This window comes from Carya illinoinensis, chromosome 13, assembly GCF_018687715.1.
Source record: "Carya illinoinensis cultivar Pawnee chromosome 13, C.illinoinensisPawnee_v1, whole genome shotgun sequence".
Classification (NCBI taxonomy): Eukaryota; Viridiplantae; Streptophyta; class Magnoliopsida; order Fagales; family Juglandaceae; genus Carya; species Carya illinoinensis.
Window position 1 is genome coordinate 14,080,985 of NC_056764.1, and position 9,354 is coordinate 14,090,338.

Consider the following 9,354-nt stretch of genomic DNA (forward strand, 5'->3'; position numbering starts at 1 on the left):
CATTCAACCATCTCAATTCTCGTAACATTTTCAAATTTTCAACCACTTCAACATTTTTTTATTTTTTTTAATGTCTTTTGTTGTTCACTTTTTCTTCACACTTTGATCAAATAGAGCAAACATAATGTGGATAATTTTCTTTGAACTTTCTCTTTAAATGTAAATTTCCACCAAAATATTTTCTCAAACTGCAAAAGGTAAATTCATGATTTTTCAGGTTTAGAACGGGAATGGTTTATATAGTTAAATGAACAAATAAAAGCTTATATAAAATAAAGCTCAATGGGCTTGACTATGGAATATACCATGCAATGATGTCATGATACTTAGGATGGTTGGGAAAACTTTTTTATTATGGAAAAAAAATACCTAGATCATTTCTCTAATATTTGGTATCAACTAGGATTTCGTCTTAAGGATCCATCAACAGATTCTAGAGCAAAGCAAGATTGAACTTCTCTGATCTAGTTAACTCAACTTCTTCTCTTCATAAGCAAAATGGAATAAAAAAAATGACTATATGCTCAATCATGTTCAAAGACAAAGATTTAAATCAAAGTACCCACAAAACTCAGCCTGACACAAAAGAAATTTTTGAAAATTTTTCTCAATCCTATCCTCAATTACAAATTTTAGAGTCATAGAGAATTCAATCATACTCAAATACACGCTTGGTAAGAGAATTCAACAACTCAAGACTTATAAAATTACAAGTAAATAAAATTAAAAAAAAAATCAAATAGTCAAAGAATATAGGAGTTTACACCCCCCAAAATTAAACTAAACAATGTCCTTATTGTAATTCAAAAGTGAGAAAGATTGAAGAAATGAAAAGAACTTCCCTGGTTTCATGATGAATCAGCCGTAGTTTATAATTTTCAGCTCTTTATTCATACTAAAAAACCTGCATCAAAATCTAAATTATTCAAAAAAATAAAAATATAAAAATAAAAGAATAAAAGAAAGTTCTATGGGTTGCCTCCCATGAGCGCTTGTTTTAAAGTCTACAACCAGACTTTTCAATCTTTATCAATCAGTATCTCCAACAGGAATAAATGCATAGTTCCTCTCCACTTGTTCTTCATAATTCTAATTCAATCTCTGACAGTTAACTCTGAATATATTTCATGTTTTGTCCTTCAAATCTAAATTAAACTTCTTTATAGTCCAATAAGCTCTATGCTCCTTTAACACACACACAGCAACTTTTCCTCTTCTTCAGATATGAGTGATGCAACAATAACCACTAGAAATGTGTAATTAACATCCAAGAATGTATAAAGAAAATGCTCAGGTAATTGCTTCAACTCTAGAGGGATGTAAGTTGTATTTTGCTGCATTTTTTCTTTAAAAAATGCAGAATCCGACTTTGCTACAATCGACTCTAGTCTCCTCACTTCATTGTTAAGTGATGTATCCTACTGTAAGGCTCATTCTAGATGATCGACTGGTGCATCTTCTTGAAATGCCTCTTCTTCATATTGCTTAATGATATCAACCCGAAAATAAGTGCTTAGCTCCTCTAGAATTCTCATGATTTTAAGATGTTGAACAAAACCTCTTCCTTGTTTACTCTCAATGTTAACTCACATTTTTTAACATCAATTAAAACACTTCCCATAGCCAAGAATGGTCGGCCAAAAATTAGTGGGACTTTTTCATCTTCCTCCATATCTAACATCACAAAAGTAATTGGAAAAATAAATTTATCCAACTTTACCAATACGTTTTCTATGATTCTACGTGGATACTTGATAGATCGGTTTGCTAGTTGCAAAGAAATGGTTATTTGTTTCATTTCTTCAAGTCCTAATTTCCTGCAAACAAAATGTTGTATAAGATTAATGCTAGCACCAAGATCACATAAAACTTTATCAAAAAATGAATTTCCAATAATGCAAGGCAAAGTGAAACTTTCTGGATCTTTTAATTCTTTAGATAATTTCTTTTGAAGAATAGCACTACATTCTTTAAAAAGTTTCACTATTTCAAACTCTTCCAACATTTTCTTCTTAGAAATGATGTCTTTCAAGAATTTGACATAATTTGACATTTGTTTCAAGGCATCTGCAAAATGAATATTTATGTAAAATTTTCTTAAAAATATCCAAAAATTTAGAAAATTGCTTATCTATTTTTTTTTTTTTTTTAAAACGTTGTGGATACGGAAGTAGAGTAGAGAGAATAGGAGGATTGTCAGGAAATGAAATTGCTGGATGTGATATCCCCTTTTTACGTGGATTTTTATTGAATGATTTTTAAAAATTATTATAACTAGTGGTTTTCTTATTTTAAATTATAGGTAATTTTTGCGGTATTATTTTTATGATTTTTAAGTTGTGAAAATATTTTAATATGCTTTCTTGTTATTTATTATTGTTTTGTATTTAAATTACTTTATTTTTGGACTTTAAAATTATTGTGTTTTTAGATTTATTATTTTATTTTATTTAATCACTACGTTTGAATTATTTTATTTAACTTACTATTTCAAAAATTATTTTCGTTGAATTAGTTTCGTGACCCAAGTTATGAGGGTTGGACCTCACTTCTTTCCTTCCCTTTTTCTTTTTCCCTTTTTTTTCCTCTTCTTTTTCTCTTCTCTCTTTCTTCTTTCTTTTTCTTCTTTTTTTTTTTCTTTCTTCTTTCTTTTCTCCTCTGCTTCTCTCTACCATGCACGACATCCTTCTCCCCCTCTCCACTCGTTTCCTTCGTCAGGCCCTAGGGCCGCCATCGCGCCGGCGTGGTCATCATTGCCCAGCCCTTTCTCTTCCCCTATGGCCGGCGAGCTCCCCCACTAGTTTTTAGCCCCTCCTGCGCCTCCGATAGCCACCACGAGCTCTTCCAAGCTGCAGCGTCCATTTGCTCTAGTGCCGTCGTCACTCCATCTCTGGCCAGCATTTTTTCACCATTTCATCATCAGCATCTTACCGACCTAATCCATATATTTCCAGCTTCGATCTGTCGCCAAAGCAATCACCACGAGCTAAAATTTGATTGGGCCATTTTTGGCCTTCCACCGTCGTTTGTGTCGCCACCCACAGCCAACCACCACTTCCATTAACTTCACCAACACCCCTAATCACTTCCATATCAATTTTAAATCTTAATTTATCCCCATTCAAAAGTGGGTATTTTGAGACCCACAGCCTTAGTGTGATTTGCACTGTTATGTTGCCTTGCCGCCACTTTTTGCATCTCTGTGATCCTTCTAAAAATATTTTGTAGTGCTACAAGTATTTTTTAAATTTCCTTTAAGATTTAAATATATTTTTACTTTAACAATACATTGTGATTTGGTTGATTGTGCCAGACTGAGTTCGAAAAGTCGGGGGTCGGATGGATTTGAGAATTGAGTTATTTATGTTTAGATGATGTTTGGTTTATTGGATAATTTGTTTTGTCATTTGCATTGCATGGTGCATTGATGTACATATATTGGAAATTGAAAACTGGATTTTCAGGTGTTAATGGATTTTTGGGTGTGTGTGTATCACGACTCCAAGTCGGGATGGAGCATTATCTCGGTGAAGCTCCTCTGGTCACTCGGGAGCGGAATATACTGAGTGACATCCCTAGGTTGTCGTTAGGTGACAACGGGATCGGACGGGATGATAATACTCTCCTGCCGACTCCATGGCCCCTCTGCTGGCTGAACGCGTTGGGCGAGAAACTGGGCATCACTCGTTACGAAATCACACACATGGTCTTTACTCATAGTGTGACGAATGGAGCCAAGGTGTGTGGATACTCCCTGGGGAGACCATGGTGTATACGATTTAAACTTGGATATTAGTTTTGATAATGGATATTGGGTCATTTTTTGATAAAATGGCGAGATTGGATTTTTGGACTAAATGAGATTTTTGGCATGTGTGGAAAATCATTCTTTTCAAGGAAATGATAATTTTTGGGGTCTCATGCATATGGCATCATATTCATGCATTTTGTTATTACATGAATGTATTTTTATCTCAGTGTTTGTTTGGATAATTACTTACCTGCTGTATTGTTTCTTGGTACCATAGATTTTGATGCAGATGATGAGGATGTTGAGTCTAAAGATGTGGCTCCACTGGAGGAGTGATCGGGGATCACTAATGGGTTGAGATTTATTTCCTGTTTTTTATTATTATTTTTTATTTGTATTATAATTATACTAATTAATTGTAATATTTTTGGTTCGCTTATGTTTAAACGAACTTGTATTTAAACAATTATGGTATTTAGTCGACTAACCTTAATTATTCTGCTGTGTTTTTTATTGTACATGTGTTGCATGTACACACACTTAACATGTGACGATGGGATGTGTGACCCGTGTTGTCATCATTCCATACGTCTCGATTCCCGAGTTTTCGTATGTTGGGATTGGGGGCATCACACTGTCAGTCTCTCTTAGTGTATCATCCACAATCTCCTCTTCTTCTATTTTATTCTTGCTTTGGCCATTGTTTGTAGCTGTAGGGGTGGACTTGGTTTCCTTTGATGGTGACCTCTAAATTTCTCTTCCACTCCTAAGTGTGATGGCCTTGCATTATTCCTTTGGATTCACTTTTGTATTATTAGAAAAAGTTCCTCTTTGTTGGGCATTGATAGTCATGGCTAGTTGTCCAATTTGTATTTCAAGATTCTTTATAGTGGCTCCCATGTTGCTACAATAAGTCCCAATATTGTCCAACCGTGAATCAATCTTTTTAAATCATGCTTTTGTCTCCTCTACAAAGGAAACTATAGCATCCTCAAGTGACATCTTCTTCTCACTTGGTTGACTATCAAAGCCTGGAGGAGGTTGCAGCACATTCTTTGTTTTCCATAAGACAAATTCTCATGATTTCGAAGTCCTGGATGGCAGTGATTTGGCATAGGATTACCAAAATAGTTGTGGTTCCGATTGTTGATGTATTGAACTTGTTCTTGACTTATTTCATTATTTTGAATTGTCATACTTGTTGCTGCAACATATTCTACATTTTGTGGTATTCTTTGGGTTGTCAAAGCTAAAATATGATAGGATAGAGAAGCAACTTGACCTGAAATGGTTGCTAATGGCTTCAATTCATGAATTCCATCAACTTTCTTAGCCATAGTTCTTTCAGTTGACCATTGATAATTGTTTGAAGTCATTTCTTCCAAAAAATAGGTAGCAACTTCAATTGTCTTTGACATCAAAGTTCCACCAAAATCAACATCAACCATAGTTCGAGTTTGCCCATTTAACCCATTATAGAATATCTGAACTTGCAACCAATTCGGCAATCCGTGGTGAAGGCAATGTCGAATCAAATCTTTATACATTTTCCATGCTTCATAGAGTAACTCGGAATCATTTTGCTTGAATTGACTAATCTCACTCCTAAGTTTGTCTGTTTTTGCATGTGAAAATAATTTAGTAAGAAACTTTTCAACCATGTTCTACCAACTAGTGATGCTTCCCGGTTGTAGACATTGTAACCAATGTCTTGCCTTTTCCCTAAAAGAAAATTGAAATAATCGCAGTCTAATAATGTCTTCAATAACACCATTAATCTTAATAGTATTGCAAATCTCCAAAAATATCACCAAATGAATATTGTGATCATCAAGTGGCACTAATGGGCTGGCATCTTATACCCAAGTAATTGTCATTCACAACTGGCCGTACATAATCCTTCAAGGTGCGTGGTTGTGCATCATGTTGTCCGTTAGCCATAGCTAGTATTTTATTTTTTCTTCGTAATCTAAGAATTCTTTCAATCATTTTACACAAGATTATACAAATTAATAAAGCAAGAAAGTATTAAGACCAACGATTTTAATACTACGTAGATTTATACAAGTTTTTCGATCTCTTTATTTACCTATGCAGAAATATTTAAGATTTATCCTTTAATTCCTTCTTTTGTTAGCAAATTGTAAGATCAAAATCATCTAATTAATGGCCAGTTAATTAGAAGCAATAAGCTCAAAATAAATCAAAAAAACAAAAAAAAAGAATTACTTTAAATTAGCATAAACAAGCAAGCATAATTTGAAACTATATCACATCATTTTCCTATAATAAAGAAAATTTATTCATGCTAAAAATTAAATTTAACATAAACGAAGTCACCATATTTTTTCTGAGAGGAATGGAAGAAAATGAATATTGAAAAAATACTCCTCGTAGTCTGTCGCGTTGTCCACGTTTTCTTTAAGTTTTCCTCTCCTTGCATCCTTCCAGGTGTTGTTTTCTTTTTCTCCAATCATTCATTAATTCCCCTATGCTCGTCGTATGGTGGTAGGTAAGGTTTCATGATTTATTCATTTTTTTCTTTTTGAATTTCAAACATTGCCCAGTTGCTAATATCTCTTCAAACGAAAGGTAAATCAATTACATCCGTGCGTCCAAATTCAAGCAAATAAACAAATAGCTCTGCCCACGTCTCTTGCGTCCCAAAGAAGGCTCGTGTTTCATTCCGCTCAAAACTCAACAAGTGAGATCAGCCCCTTCTTGTATCCGTTCATGTCAAGAGATAACAGCCTGGATCTTTCTCTTTTATTCATCAGCTCCTATATTCCAATAAAATTTTCATTTAAATAAGAGAGACTCTATAGACGATAGACTTCTAAAATTTGAATCTTTTTTTCTTCAAATCTGAAATAAATTTAAATGATGACAATGAAGTCTAAAATCAACTAAAAATAAATACAATTAGACTAAAGTTTAAAATTAAGAAGTGATAAAATATAAGAAACCATGCAAGTCATCAGTATGTACAGGAATTTTAAAAACTTTAGATCAGATTTTTGGGATGTAATTCCCATTGTGAGTGTTTGATCAAATTATTGGGTGCTGATTTAATTTATTTATTTTTGCATAAATTATGTTGATAATTTTGTCATAAATTTATTTTGAATTAAATTGTAAGATTGTTGGGCGAGTTAAAATTTAGATTAGAGTTTTAGACTTGTGATGTTTGCCAGTTGCAAACTAATTGTTGTGTAATTATGTTGATGTTTGTTATTTGTTTATTTTAATTTTTTGTGTTTAAAATTAATTATGTATTTAAATTCTTACATTTAAGATGTATTTTTCATCAACTCTAATTGATGTTGATTTGTATGAAAAAACCATTAATTTGAGAGATGATTTAAGAGAGACTCAAACAGTGCAAACATAAAGACTACTGCTCCTAATAAAAGTAACTGTCCACTTCTTAAGAAACGGAAGATGTATGATCCATTGATTGTTTGAGAACATTTTACAAAGGTGGAGGTTTATTTAGTAGATGACTCTAAGGTTATGTGTAATTATTTTGGTAAGATGTACGCTTGACACTCAAAGAGGAACATAACTTCAAGTCTTCAACCATGCAAAATCATTTACCTTTATGTCCCAAAAATCCTCACAAACATGAGCTTTTGGATAGATACTCAAAAATATTGATGGGTGAGGCAACACCTGAGGATGAGGTTGGAGAGAGTAATGGTAGTACGGTAGGAATCTTGTAACCTACAAGTATAGTGAAGAGCTGTGAGGTTGTCAATTACAAAGACGGTAATTTTCGATGAATTTCTATTTAGAATTGTTGACGGGCAAGGATTTAGAAATATATATTTGTTACTTGAATCTCGATTTAAAATTTTATGTTGCATCTCAATTGCAAGAGATTATATGAAATGTTTTGCACCAGAAAATGAAAAACTTAAAACGTTGTTTAAAGATGGGGGCATAAGAATTACATTGACTATAGATACATGGAGATCGATACAAAATCTTAATTAGATGTATGTAACTACACATTTCATTGATATGGATTGGAAATTGCAAAAAAAATCATTAAATTGTTTTAATCCCTAATCATTGGGAGATACTATTGGGAGATATATTAAATTGTGTCTCCTTGATTGAGACGTTGATAAGATATTTATTGTTACTATTGATAATGTTAAATCAAATGATAATGCAATTTCATATTTGAGATAGTTTTTTACAAAGAATGTGTTGGGAAAAAGTATATGTATATGAGATGTTATGCTTATATTTTGAACCTTGCTGTGAATGAAAGTCTGAAAGAGAGTAATGACGGCATCACAATGGTTAGGATGCAATTAGATATATGCGTTCCTCCCCTGCAAAATTAAATAAATTTAAGAGATATGCAGAAAAAAAGAAAAATAATTATAAGAAAATATTGTCTCTTGATGTATAAACTTGATGGATCTCAACTTACAAGATATTGGAAGCTGTTGAAAAAATTGAGAAGACTTTCAGACTGATGAAGAGCGAGGATTATAATTTCCTCTTTTACTTTACTAATGGACACATAGGCCTCCTAGAGCTGAGGAGTGGGAGACGGTGCCCATTTTTGTAAAGTTTTTAAAAATGTTTTATGATACCACTATTTGATTTTTTGTGTTTTTATGTATGGCCAATACTAGTTTTTTACAGATTTGTATGCTCCAAAAAGAGTTGGTTAGACTTAGTGAGAGTGATAATAGTTGTTTGATAAATATAGTCATAAGCATTAGAATGAAATTTGATAAGTATTAGGATTCATTAAATATAATGAACTTGTGGATATTAATTGCAATTGTGCTTGATCTATATAGTAAGTTAGGGTTTTTTACTTTTAACCTAAATAAAATTCATGATGAGACTCACGTTGAAGAGTTAGCCTCGAGTGTGAGACAGTTCTTAGCAGACTTGTATGCAGAGTATAATGTTATGTTCAGTTATAACTTGACTAATTTAGAATATGAACCCCCTTCGACATCTACAATCACAAAAGATGATGAAAATAATCATGAGTCAAATTTGTTTTATGAGTGGTATTAAACATCTTCTACTACTAGATCTACAGTTGCCAAAATAAAGGTGGGCCAGAATTTATCAAATGGTTGTGAGACACTCAACCCATCTTTTGATATTAATTTCGTGAAAAATTAATAAGCCTTCTATTCTATACTTGCAAGGATTGCACGAGACTTACTGTTAATATATATTTCCACGGTTGCATCGAAATCAGCATTTAGTATGGGAGGTTGTATACTTGATCCTTTTTAAGTTTGTTGGCTCCGAAAATTGTTGAGGCGCTTATTTATGCTCAGAATTGCTACAAAATCCATCAACACCTATCAATATCTGAGAGTTCATAGATAAAGTGGAGAGTTTTGTAGTATTATTTGGTAATATTTTTCTTATTCAATATTCATTTGATTTTATAAATTAATTTTAGTGTTTTTCATCATTCAGATTCAATAATAATTGATATTTTAATCTTATTAATTTTTCTATATAGGGTTTGGAGCACAATCAAATGTCACAACTATTGAAAATTAAAGACTGAAGAAGATCAAGAATTATTACAATTTATATATCTTATGTTTTTT

General features: G+C 32.5%; 1 non-coding gene across 1 annotated transcript; it reads left to right on the plus strand.

Moving 5' to 3' along the window:
* The first annotated feature begins 5,257 nt into the window (after positions 1-5,257).
* Positions 5,258-5,364, plus strand: LOC122293121. Its single transcript, XR_006237174.1, has one exon. It is a non-coding gene; the product is annotated as a small nucleolar RNA R71 (small nucleolar RNA).
* Positions 5,365-9,354: the final 3,990 nt, after the last annotated feature.